This window comes from Capra hircus, chromosome 5 (assembly GCF_001704415.2).
Source record: "Capra hircus breed San Clemente chromosome 5, ASM170441v1, whole genome shotgun sequence".
Classification (NCBI taxonomy): Eukaryota; Metazoa; Chordata; class Mammalia; order Artiodactyla; family Bovidae; genus Capra; species Capra hircus.
In genome coordinates this window covers 35109062-35123827 of record NC_030812.1, presented here as the reverse complement: position 1 = coordinate 35123827, position 14766 = coordinate 35109062, and the positions used below count along the sequence as shown (strand labels likewise).

The 14766-nt window shown below is 35.8% G+C and overlaps 1 protein-coding gene across 2 annotated transcripts in view; it reads right to left on the bottom strand.

The window, feature by feature from the left end:
• The window catches only part of NELL2 (neural EGFL like 2), a 380317-nt gene that overhangs the window by 264677 nt on the left and 100874 nt on the right, over positions 1-14766 (bottom strand). The gene's annotated exons all lie outside the window — the stretch shown is intronic.

Here is a 14766-nt window from a genome sequence, read left to right as displayed (position 1 = left end):
TAGCCATTCCCTTGAACTTGTCAACACCCAAAAATACTTCAGCTTTGAAATTTTGCAAATCTTAAACCATGAAACTGCTCTCAGTAATACATACAAAAAACAAAAACAGCCACAGAATATTTTCTCTGGTATCTATCAAAGGATTATCACAAAAAAAGATACCAGAATCAGACACACATATGACTGAGTTTTGAAAACCATTTAGGAACAGGTAATTCTCATGATATGCAAATGTCATCTGGAAGCTTGAATGATAGAAAATAAACCAAGTTTCTAGGAAGAACAATGATGGCTTTTCCAGATAAAAACTCACGCTAGAATACTACAATAATTAAAATACTGTAGAATCAGTACCATGGGATAGATTAATAGAAAATAAGAAAAATTCTAGAAACAAACTTAAATACATGTAACTATGTAAATATTTATATAATATGGGCTTCCTTGGTGGCTCAAACAGTAAAGAATCCATCTTTAGTGCAGGAGACCCAGGTTCGATCCCTGGGTTGGCAAGATTGCTGGAGAAGGGAATGGCTACCCACTCCAGTAGTCTTGCCTGGAGAATTCCATGGATAGAGGAGCCTGATGGGCTACAGTCCATGGGGTATCAAAGAGTTGGACACAACTGAGTGACTAACCTTTTCACTTTATATAATATAAAGTGGAATGTTAATCAGTAAACAGAATAATTATTTAACAAATGATGCTGAAATTATTGTTTAACTTGTTTGGGAAAGTTAGTTGGAATTATTACCACAGATTCACAAAATAAATCCCAGATTGTGTAAACCTGAAGGAGAAGGAGCCATTGGGAGATTATAAAGTAAATATTTTTTATGAATAAAAAGAAGAAAAGGACTTTTTAGCATGACAAGAAGATTCAATTACATAAAATTCTAAATTTTCTTCACACTGGAAAACACTAAATAGAAGAAGTAACATTATGAAAATATGTTTGCAACATACATGAGTTTTATTATAAAAAGAGCTGTTATGAAACAAAAATACAAAGAATTGAATTTTAAAGTGGGCAATATAGATAAAAAAATTCAATTCAAAAAATAAACACAAATTGTCAACAACTATCAACCATAGGAAAAATTTCAACTATTCAGATTGATTATTAAGTCTACTTTTGACTTCTGTCCCAGACTTCAGACTCAAATATAACTGCTTGTCCACATTTCCATTTAAATGGCTAATACATCTGTCAAATCACATCTAAAGTCTTGATTTTAGCCACCATCCCAAATCCGACTCAATTAGAAATCATCTCATCTTAGCCAACAGCAACTCCATCCTCCTACTTTCTCAATCCAAAAACTTTAGGTATCCTGACTCTTCTCTTTTAACTCACACCCATATCAAGCCATCAGAAAATCCTATTGGCTCTACATAAACATATATCACTTCTACTTAATGAAGCTACCATCATCTCTTCTCTGGATAACTGCAAAATATCACCTGTCACTTGCACTCCACTGCCTCTCCAGCGCATGTCTGCACACTAACCACGTCAGCCTCCTTTCACAACATCCTATCTGCATACACAGAGCCTTTGCACATTAAATTCTCTCAGCCTGAACATTTCTTCCTTTTTCTCTTTACTGGTGTAATGCTATTTATTTATCAGATCTCAATTCAACATAATTTTCTAAAGGATGCCTTCTCTGATCTCCATGCTAGATGAATTTCACTTACTGCAGGTGCTTTATCAACATCTTACTGCTGCAACATTGCACTGCATACTTGATTATAAGATGACTAATGTCTGTCTCCCCAATTTGATTATTAGGTTCACAAGGGCAGAGACAAATCTTATTTTGTTCATCACTCTCTCTCCAGTGTCTAGCAGAAACTAATTCGTAGGCGGTACTTAATAACTATTTTTCAAAGGAATGAAAATTAGAAAGAGATACAGCAGCAAGACATGTAATTTCACCTTTATTTCACACAATTTCCATATGCATAGAGCAACCATCCCCATACTACTATTTCTAGGATTATTCCAAGCTCTCTAGCTCCTAAACTCATTCTTGGGCATACGGTAAACTCAGCCAGGAGAGTTAATCCACTTCCATGCCACATTCAGCTGACTGTCTCCTCCCGCTCCAAACCCTACAGCATTTAAAAATCCTGGTCTGAAGGGACATTAATAGATGAAATAAATCAGTGAGCAAGTACAATGTTCATTTTGTTCTATACTAGACTACCCCCTCCCTCCTTCCCAACCGACAAATCAAAGTGACCTTTCTGAGATTCAGGGCCTGAGAAAAGCTGGAGGTAGACTATAGGCATAAACACAAATGAGAAATTCTTAACACTGCTTGCTGTGAGATAAACTCATTTGTGATCAGAAAAGCGCAAATTTTTATCGGTTTAAGGACATGACACTTACCCACTAAACAGTGTGAAAAGAATGTGTTAACCACTGCTCTTTTATTCTCTTCCTCCAAACATAATAAAGAATTAGCTTCCCAAATCTAACAATAACAATTTGAGGGAGAAAAAAAGTTCCTCTTTCATGTGTTCTTACAAATGATACTACCATAAACTATGAGGACCTAAAACTGGTCAAAAAGACCTGAATAGGTTGAATAAAAGCTGAGAGAATATGCAAGCCCATCTGCACACACTCGGTTTTACACCATGAAGTATGTTTGTGCAGACTCACTAGCTCCTTTGGACCCCCATCTTTGAAATAACCCCAGGAATTAAGTGACATAGAGCACAATTCTAAGGCATGGATTAATCAGGGAATTTCTGCAAAAGAGAAAAGGGAATTCAAGCTGATGGAAAGTTTTGTTCCCAAGTTTTCTAATACTAGGTTGCTTTTATTAATCTTGTTCTTATAAGACCTAGAATAAAAAGACCAAAGACTTCAGTGTGTGTGTGAGAGGGTGGGGGACACGAATAGTTGCAAGCTCAACGAAAACAGTTAAGAAAGCACAATTCACTTTAGCACAACAAGCTGACAAAACTAAAGCTAGATAACTTATAAGACTCAGAAAGTTACTAAAGGCCTAGGAAATCAGACTGACGTGGATTATTCCACCAAAATATTTAGGAAAGGACCTCATTTAACTTAAAAAATGCAAAGAAAACTTCAAAAAGAAGAAAAAAAAAATGGAGGGACTAAGGATAAAGAATTCTCCATGACCATAGATTTTCAAAAATTCCAGTCAAGAATCCAGGTACGTCTGGATCTTTTTGTAGACACTTATAAGTTTTAATTCAAAGTACTTTTCCTGTTCTTTGCCAAAATCAAATAAAAATCCCAACCAGAAGACATCTGCTTTTAAGATATCTCTTCCTGAACTACCAGGATCAATAGTTTCTGTCCCACATAGAAGATACTACAAAGCAATGAAAAGTTCTGCTTCCTATAAACAGACAAGACACTTCATTTTAGTAATGAATAATGGATAATTGACATTTGATCTTTCTCTCATTTTTACTGCATACAGAAATAAGTGTTATATTGTATCTCCTAAGTATTTACATATTTTAACACATAATTGCTGTCTCTGGAACATCCTAAGTTTTTCTTACTTTCTATTCACACTGATTTTCTACTTCCATTAATGAAATATGTTGCACATTGCATGAGGCAGCGTAGGAGAAACACTGCATGTGCTGAACTGTAGTGCTGCCACTTTACTGGCTATATTATTTTGAGCAAGTAAAGTAACCTCTCTGACCTTTCCTTTCCTCATTTGTAAATGGGAAAGCATTATGAGAGACAACAGGATGATTTATGTTAAATTTTCATACTCAGAAAATAATAAATGTCAGCTTAAAAAATAAATCCTAAAACATATATTCACAGACCTTACTACATACTTGTTTTCCAAGACAGAAAAATGAAGCTCCACTGAGAGTCTAAACAACCAGGAAAGCACAACCAATAACTAAATCTTTGCTAATCAAAGTGTGTTCCCCAAAACAGCATCACCCACGAACTGGCTGAAAATGCAAACTCTCAGGCTGCACTCCAGAACAACTGAATCATAATTTTCATTTTAACAAGATCCCCAGGTGATTCATATTCCCATTAAAATTTGAGAAGCACTGAGCTAAGTGATGTGTTCCTGCATATAGCTCTCACAGCTTGATGAATTAAATTCAGATCTCAGCAAAATTACGAATGTATGTACCACGGATCATTGGGGTCACTTGACAATAGTTAAAATCATAAATATTATATCTGTATATGCTCTGTTATGCTGTGGAGACATAAAATTCTCTTTCCTAAGTTGCTGAGTTTGTTGCATAAGTGTTTGTGAGTTGCCTTTACAATTTGAAATAATATTTATAATTGAGGGCCACACTGAAGTCAGCCAGCCCAGAAATGTTTTTATACCAACAATGTAACTAAATTATAAAACAAACAATAAGGCCAAGATCTGAACATCAAATCCTAAAAACCTGGTGTTGCTCCAGCTCCAGAGACCATATATCCAGTTCCTCAATAGAGGCAACATTCCAGCAACTGCAGTGAAGAGAGTGTAAATAGCAGCTGTTGCGATTTAGAAGCAAAATCTAGGCAAAGGTTCTAGAATATAATGTGGATAGAATATTCTAGTAGCAGGCCATGGGATTATAGCAACCATTCCAAAGAAGAGATATTTTACAAGTTTATAATTTCCTGAGTTGAATGCAGCTCTATTCTTACCACCACCAACTCCACTAACAGCTTTTAAAGCAATTTCATATGATTTCATATGTATTTTTAATAGTGAAATAGTTTTGAATTAAGGGCCAGCATTTGTACAAAAAGAAATGTGCCTGAATTGTACTTTATCACAAGCATCTCTAAACTGAAAAAGAGCACGCCTTGCTGACCCTTCCTCACACTGAACTCTAATATCATTGTGTTCTCTAAATCTAATTTTTAATCGATACTAATTTTACACAGTCTGTAAATATGTGCCAGGGAGCACAGGCCACATACAGTATTCAACGCATCCACTGGAGAGGCTAAGGCGGCTGAGTTGCTGCTTTGTCCTTCCTCTTGGGGTGGGTGGGAATTGTGGCTTTGTTCTCCAATGGGCACTCTGATGTCCACTTACCTCTATTATGCAGCTGGTATTCCTGACTTACTACGTTGAACCTAACTGCTTAAATCAACTGGTAAAATGCTTTAAATTGCATATACCTTATTTTTCCCTATTCTGATTTCAAAATGCTGTTTTGTTTGATCTCTTCTCAGAAGAAACTAAGCTCATTTTTAAAACAATTACCTTCCAACGCAGCAGATAAGAAGCTGCATTTTCTGCCTAAGATAAGTGTTTTGTCTTCTCTGTTAAATTGTGTCTCATATGAATGATATCCAGATTATGGATCTTTTGCTTTCGTATAAATCTGAAATCCTCTCACTTGTTTCAAAGCCTTATACTACTAAGAAGGACGAGCTTTCCAATCACCTAAAGAGTCCCATTTTTATTCTCTTAGAGCTGTGCTAGACAGTTTGATTTAATTATTATTACAGACAAATTTGCATAAAGCTTTCTTCTGAAGAGTTTTAGGCCATTTAAGCAATGTCATTAGATGGGCAGAGACATTCTTTTGAGAAAATGTAATGGGGCATGAAAAATAATAAAACCCACAAAATACATTTATTCAAGAACCTTAATAATGAAGAGAAATTACAATTCAGAGTGAAGAACTAGAGGCTGAGTATTCTCCATTATTTTAAAATAAAACATGATGAAACAGGCACAGTATAATGCCTCCAAATCAGAGGGCTGTACCCGTGTTATGTCTTCTGGAAAACCACTTTCATTTCAGGAAAAATAAATAAATTCAATATATCCTTATGCTATCTACAGAATTTACCAAAGATGTAGAATGGGAATTAATTTTATCAGCTCACCAGACAATGTTGTTTGTGGTAAAACAATAAAGTTCAGGCTTTTATAGACTATCTTTCATGGAGGAATCTCCCATGAATTGATATTACCTTGTCAAGGTTGCTTGGGAAAAAGAAAAATGTCCCTGAGGCTCTTTTTAAAGAACTCATGACACTGAGAGAAAAGTGGTGTTTTCAGGTTTCCCTCAGCGCTGCCACCAAGTGCTCCTTACTAGAAGGGAAGATCAGGCTGCACTAGCTTTGTGTAATTTAGAGCAAGAAAATAATAGTAGCACAAGAGCTGGCAATATTCAAAAGTGCCATAGTCTCTTACCCAGCAATGCCACACTCAGCAATTTACCATAGAGATAAAAGGGCAAAAAAGCACCCCAAGACTGTACATGTGTGACATCCCACAATATTGATTTTCATAAGAAAAACAGCAAAAACAGATTGGAGACAATCAAGATATCCTTTGAGGGGGAAGAAATAACATTGTGATGAATTATACAGTGGAGTACCATGCAGCCATTTTAAAACATTTGTTGATAAGGAAACATCTCCAAGATCAAAGTACAGGAAGATGTGTGACATCATTTACTGTACATAAGCCTACACATGCGTATGTGAGTGGACTCATTGAAAATCCTCTGGATGGACACACAAGGACTAGAAGCTCAGTGGTGGGGGGGAAGGGGGATTTTTACTTTTTATGTTATATCTTTTTAGATGGATTGACTATTAATGTATGAATTATTATTTTAGTTAAGACATTAAAAGTGTTGTAGTAGGATTAGGAAGAGAGAATGAGTCACACATCTCAGGACTGTGAAGTAGAGAACACACCAGCAAGTTGCTATGACATTGCCATCATCCTGTAATTCTGCCCTGTACTTCCCTGGCATGTCAGCTCTGCCGGCTGACTACTTAACAATAGATTTTTCATTTTTTCTCAAGATCATTAAAATGTATCATGTGGTATCTCGTAAGTCATTAATCTGAAGGCTATATTGTTAATTATTCTTGCTTACTAATATATTGCCAGTCCAGTATTTTTTCCACTGATGTGACATTTCTCAGTTTTTAAAATGTCTAAAAGATAGCAGGATGCCAAATGCCTGTTTGAAGAGTTTATGAAAAAATATCAGCACAAAATTAATGATGGTGTTCAGGAAGCCTACAGGATTATCTTTATTAAACAGAGATGAGATCTCTCTTTAATAAAACTTAGCTATTTGTCTTTAGTGAAAATATTCCCTATCACAAGCTCAATGACCTTAACTAAGTATTATACAAGTGAACTATTTTTTGCCCATTTTTCACACATACCTATATAATTAAGAAAGGGTATTAATTCTATGATTTATTCAATATTATTTTAATACTAAATTAAGGTAATTTTGATGAGAAAAGACAATTCAAACCAAGGCCATGCACATGATTTATAGCAACACCATTAGCACTCAGCTCTTTCAACTGTTTGCTGACATACTATTCCTTAATAACTACAGACATTCAGGAAACTTTCCAAAAATATTGCATGTGATGTGTAAAACAACACATTTTCCTCTTGATTGCTATTTCTACCTTTTTCATTACTGCATAGATCCCCAAAGTCAGCATTAGCATTCTGGTTACACAGCACCTTATGGAGAAATATAAAGCCAACTAATTTATAATTGTGTTCATGCATGAGACCCTCCAATGCATACTGCATATTTCCCATGCTTCCAGAATTACTTTAGAGACAGCTAAGCTTATTGGTTATGTTGCTCAAAATTATTTTCTTTTTTAATGTCACCTATATAAATTATGTGTTTCTTTTTTTTTTAAGAACAAAGAGATTCTTGGTGAATTATATACCATTGCTTTTTTTTTCCTCCTCTTTACATTCACATGTTTAAAAGTCTCTGAGTCAGTTTCATTCCTGTCATTACTTTAAAAAAAAAATTACTTGAGTGATAGTCATTTAATCCCTACTTTCCTACTCATTTTAAGTGAGAGAGCTAGATCATCCATATTTGCATACTAATGTGAAAATAAAAGAATCAAACTACCCAAGCTAACATCTCCTGCCAAAAAAAGAAAAAGAAAAATGATCTTCGGGGAAATGTTTGTACTTGTTTGTATTTAAAAATCTACTCTTATTTTCTATTATTTAAAATTAAGGAAATTGGTCCACACATATATGAAAAATTGCTCATCTTCACTAGTTGTCAGGGAAATGCAAATTTGAAGTACAGTACAACATGATGTATCAATATATCATAATGCTTAAAATTAAAAAGACCAAGAATGTCAAGTGTGGGTGAGATTGTGGAGCAAATGGAATGTTTTTACCTTGTTAATGGAAGGGCAAACTGGAAAGGTCACTTTGGGAAACCGTTTGGCAAAACAATTTTGCCGAAGGGTTAAACAGTTTTGTTGTAGAATAAAACAGCTGTACTGTGTGCCCAAACAACTCTAAGGTAAATATACATCAGGCACGCATGACACCAAAAACATGTACATCACATTTACAGAAGGACATTTATAGAGTCAGAAACTGGAAACCACCTGACTCACTCTTCAATAACATATTGGACTGTGATATATTAACACAAAGGGGACACACACAGCAAAAAACATGAAAAATCAACATCTACATGCAAAAAAATATGGATGAATCTTGCAAATGTGAGTTTAAATAAAAGCCAAACACAAAAAAATGCATAATGCATTGGTTCCAAGTGTCAACCCTGATCAAGACCCACCCAAAATACTAAGGGAAAAATGGTCCTGAAGATAGCAGCACTGTGTGTTAGAACAGAATTTGAGGGGAAAAAAATAACCTTGATTTGCAAAATAACTGACCTCAGAAAAGTCATTTAACTTCCCTAGCTTCACTGTTTGTGTTTTACATTGTCCTATTTACCTCAAAAAAAGCAAATTGCAGTTCTGAAGATCTCTAGGACCTGCGCAATTTTAAGATCTATGGCCAAATGAGATAGTTTCACTAGATTGAATAAAAATAAATTTAAAAAAGAGTAAATTGTGAAATATATATATATATAAATAAAAATATAAATGATTCTTTTCATAAAAACAGGAATAATAGCTAACATTGTTCTAAACACTTTACCATTCATTCAGTCCTTACATCAACCCTTAGATACGACGTCACGAATGAGGCAGCTGAGACTGGGAGAGGTAAAGTGACTTGCACAGCTAATAATCTAATAGGCAGTAGAGCCAGCAAACCCAGAAAATCTAACTCTATAGCCCACATGCTTAACCGCTCAATAGGAATGGTAAGCCCATTTTACCTAAGCTGACAGTGTATCAAGTGTAAAACCGTATGATGTCTAATCAACACAGAACACTGTCTGGATCACAACAAACTGTGGAAAATTCTCCAAGAGATGGAAACACCAGACCACCGACCTGCCTCCTGCGAAAATCTGTACGCAGGTCAAGAAGCAACAATTAGAACTGGACACAGGAAAAAAAAGACTGGTTCCAAACTGGGAAAGGAGTATCTCAAGGCTGTATATTGGCACCCTGCTTATTTAGCTTATATGCAGAGTACATCATGTGAAATGCCAGGTTAGATGAAGCACAAGTTGGAATCAAGATTGCCAGGAGAAATATCAATAGCCTCAGATATGCAGATGACACCACCCATATGGCAAAAGTGAAGAACTAAAGAGTCTCTTGATGAAAGTGAAAGAGGAGAGTGAAAAAGTTGGCTTCAAACTCAACATTCAAAAAACTAAGAACATGGCATCCAGTCCCATCACTTCATGGCAAATATATGAGGTAACCATGGAAACAGTGAGAGACTTTATTTTCTTGGGCTCCAAAATCACTGCAGATGGTGACTGCAGCCATGAAATTAAAAGATGCTTGCTTTTTGGAAGAAGAGCTATGACCTACGTAGACAGCATATTAAAAAGCAGAGATATTACTTTACCAACAAAGGTCAGTATAGTCAAAGCTATGGTTTTTCCAGTAGTCATGTATGGATGTGAGAGTTGGACTATAATGAAAGCTGAGAGCCGAAGAATTGATGCTTTTGACTGTGGTGTTGGAAAAGACTCTTGAGAGTGCCTTGGACTGCAAGGAGATCCAATCAGTCCATCCTAAAGGAAATCAGTCCTGAATATTCATGGAAGGACTGATGCTGAAGCGGAAGCTCCAATACTTGGGCCACCTGATGCGAAGAACTAACTCATTGGAAAAGACCCTGATGCTAGAAAAGATTGAAGCTGGGAAGAGAGGGGGACAACAGAGGATGAGATGGTTGGATGGCATCACTGACTCGATGGACATAAGTTTTAGTAAGCTCTGGGTGTTGGTGATGGACAGGGAGGCCTGGTGTGCTGCAGTCCATGTGGTCATAAAGAGTTGGACACGACTGAGTGACTGAGCTGAACTGATTATGTATTCAAACTCTGATTTTATTCAACCAACATAATTATTATAATTTATTCATATAAATATGTCCTCTGAGAAAACACCAATTAAAATAACTATTGCTACAAGCGAGCACCAACCAATTTTGATGGTCACATTCATATTTCCTCTATTTGTTGCCTTTCTAGAAATGGAGAGGAAATCTGTCTTCCCAGTTGTTTTTTATTAAAACAGAGCCTTTTCTGCAAAAGACATTACAACATTAGTTCTGGCTCTCTGTATTCATGAACCACCTTGCTGTGAAGCAGTACTCTGTGTTCAAACTTGAATATACAATCCACTGAAATAAAATAAAATGAATGCACAGAATAGCTTAAATTTTTTTCGAAGTTCAATGATTTTAGTAGCTTTCTATTTCATAGAATTGTAATGGATTATTTTCTGATAATTTTTAAATGGGTTGAGATTTTATGTACTTTAATTAGTTTGACTTCATCGTATTTCAGATTTAATATCACCAAAAAATTTATCAATATAAACAGTTACAGTTACTATATAAATGTACAGTTACATTTTCTAGAGCTGCCTTGAATTTGTGTAAATCTTACTATTGATTAGTTGAGAGCCTGTGACTGGAATAAACAGTATGGTGGTGGTGGCTGAAATGGGAGAAGATAAATGGACAAAGGCAAACTCTGCTTACTTTGTAACTTCACCTAGACTTAGCCAGGACCCTAATGGCCTTTTATGGTAAGCTTAGTTACCAACTGATGAAGGTAGATCACTGAGATTAATTTGAGCAAATGCTTTTAAAGAGGGAAGTAGGCTGGCAAAGCACAGCACCTTCAGAGAGAATTTCTCTGGAACATCTAACTAGAAGTGTGTTCTTGGACAAGTTATATAATCCTTCTAATTAGGAAGATGGAGACAATGCCTAGTTTATACAGTTGTTATAAAGATCAACTGGGGAGCAAAGTACGTGCCTTCCAACCTGAGGAAGACATGTGACTTTGTTATAGTGATAATTATTAATACATTAAAGCTTGGCATTGGTGCAGTCCTGCCTTTGGATTTCATCCTAACTCCACCATGGTAGCTCAGTTGTAGGGGTATAAAAGTTAAGCTCCTCCTTCCAACACTTTGCTTATGTAGATTCAAATAAGGATCCATGACAGGCTTGGTTCTTTCTGACTTCTCTCCCAAAATAAACCCTTCCTACTATTCAACAGTATTCATATTTGGGTAAATGGCTAGAGCTGAAGTTACAGGGGAAACATATAGAGCAGGCTACAAAACAGGGCGGCCCAGTGTTGCACAAACAACTTTGGTGAAGCAAGGCTGAAAGCATTATATAAAGAAGACCAAAAGTGACTGGCCACAGGTACTGGTGGTGCTCTTTTCAGTCTTGGCAGACTGACATTCAGTGTTAGGTTACATGTTTTACCTTCCAAAGGCTTTAGAAACAATAAATGATTCATCTCTTTAAACTGTTCTCACTACAGAATATATTTTGTTAATTTTATGTCATTAAAGAGGCTATCATTGACTATGCCAAAGCCTTTGACTGTGTGGATCACAATAAACTGTGGAAAATTCTAAAAGAGATGAGAATACCAGACCACCTGACCTGCCTCTTGAGAAACCTGTATGCAGGTCAGGAAGCAACAGTTAGAACTGGACATGGAACAACAGACTGGTTCCAAATAGGAAAAGGAGTACATCAAGGCTGTATATCGTCACCCTGCTCAATGGACATGAGTTTGGGTAAACTCTGGGAGTTGGTGATGGACAGGGAGGCCTGGCGTGCTGCGATTCATGGGGTCACAAGAGTTAAACATGCCTAAGCGACTGAACTGGACTGAAAGAGGCTATTGAGCATAAGAGTTTTAAAGACTGAATGAGTACACTGTGGAAGAGGAAGGCTATGGTTGTGGTTTAAAAAGTAAAACACATAGAATTCGTATTCCACTGAAATTAAGTTCTCATAAATTATAACACTGATTCTACTGGGAAAATTAGTATAGGAAAGCGATCCTGTTCCCCTCATACATAACTGTAAAACACACACACAGAACATCGTAGATCTGTATAACCATTGGCTTCTCCTACTTTTAGCACATATGACAACCTGAGCTATGTAAACAAGTCAGCTAATTATTACTAAATTTATTTTAAATATTATTTATCCTTATAAAATATTTTTCGCAAATCTTTTCAGGAGAACATTTCCTGAAATGTTTTAGTGACTGTTTTTAAATTTATGCATGCGGATATTGCTTAATTCCATTCATATGAAATGCCCCAAATAGAAAAAGAAAGTAGACTAGTGGTTGCCAGGGAGTGGCAGAAGAGGGAAGTACAGAATGATTCTTACTGGTTAGACTGTATCTTCCTGGCACAATGAAAATGTTCTGGAATTACATAGTGGTGATAGTTGAACAACCTTATAGACATACTAAAATATACTGGATTGTACACTTTTTTTAAAGGATAAATTATATCATGTATAAATTTACTCAATAGGAAGTTAGGTATTTCTATTTTCTAAAAAATTTCTGCACATGGAGACACAATCCCAAATTATCTCTAATATTCACCATATGACCTAAATACTTATTTCTCTTATGAAAAAACTGTGGGTATTTACTAAAAATAGTATGCCAGCTCAATACTGGGACACAAATTCTCTATATTCCATGGCACTCATATCACTGAACGTAACCCAACAGACAGTCACTTAATCCTCATTATTTTTCAGCAGTATGAAATGAAAGACTCAAATTCCAGTGATGCTATGGTCCTTTCACTGGTCATTCAGTTACAGCTTTCACTATTTTATGTAGGAAATACAACTGATTTCCAATCATTAACACCAAAGTCTGCCAGAAGCACTTTGCATTAATGAATTTTAAAATATTTTACCATTTAATTAAGTCTATCTAACTACATTATTTTGGAGAAGATTTCAAGCATAGTCTGATTTAATAGGCAGCTTACTGTTGGTAACAGAGACAAATGGCAAAATCAGAACTAAAATTTACCACTTCTGACTAATTCATCTGTCCTGGTGGTTCATTATTTCATTCAGCCTGTTTCTAATAAAATCAATATCACTTAATACAAATCTATCTATACAAATTTTACCTACAAATAGGTAAAAATGTAGAAGTATCAGTGTAAAAGATAAAAGAAAGAACAGCAAAAACTGATTCCTGGTACTGCCATGATACCAATATAAAGTCCTATAGAGGACCTTTCTTCTTTTTACCTCCAAGCATCTACAAAGAAAACTACAGAATGTTGGTACAAGCTTTTCATTATTAATAAAACTTCAAGGAAGAACTCAGATTATCCCTCACCAGGGAAATTAGCTAGTGACATATATATAACCCTTCCTGGTTCATACACTAGGTTAATATCCTAGGTGACTCGGTTAATACACTCTCATGAAATGGATTGGATCAAAGTAAAGTCTAACAAAATTAAATATAAATAAGCTCCTGGGGGAATTAAATCAGTGAACTACAAAGTGACTTCCTGATTTTTCTCTAATAACTTGTCACTCTCACCAGAAGGAGCACCCTACATAGGGAAGAGTAAGGTATGGCAATGTCAGCAGAGCAAGGTAAGCATAAAAAACCTAGAAAAAGTAGCTTCTACTTTTTTCTCCCTCTTCCTTACTCTTCCTCTCTTTCTATCTTGTGCGTACACACATGTGTAACATTAGATGGCACTTACGAAGCCTTATCTGAGCTTCCCTGATGGCTCAGACAGTAAAGAATCCACCTGCAATGTAGGAGACCCAGGTTCGATCCCTGGGTTGGGAAGATCCCATGGAGAAGGGAATGGCAACCCACTCCAGTATTATTGGCTGGAGAATTCCATGGACAGAGGAGTCTGGCAGGCTACAGCCCATAGGGTCACAGAGAGTCAGACACAACTGACTGACTAACACTAACTCTACATACCCCTATATATTCTACAAATTTTATGACAACCCAGGTTTCATATGATACTATTTCTTGGCTTTTTTAAAAAGGCTAAGTTTTAAATGTTACTTTTAACAAGGACTTGAGGCAACTGTTAAAGTATAAATAATATAGATGCAATGTTTTCTCTTATTAAATAAATTGTATAGAATCCATTCGATGATAGCTATGGATTCAAAGAGCATTTTCAGACATCAGAAGTGAACTGTATACAACAGATGCTGAAAGTCAGACAGCTTCTTCATTCGGTGGCATGAGCATCTTTTTACGATTAAGACCATGGCCGTCCACACTGGACTATTCTATAATAATGTGTACTTCTGTGATTTGGACATACAGCGAGTTTTGTAAAGGTCATTTGTATCATGGATTTTCTTGGTTATCTTGGCTGAGTGTGGACTATTCTTAACCTAGTTGGGAGGCATTTGCATCAAGCACTGTTAATTAGAGAAATGCCTTCTACTAAGTTGATTACATATCTTTGCTACTAATGTCACTGAACAGAATAGATTTCTCAAAGAAAACGTTTCT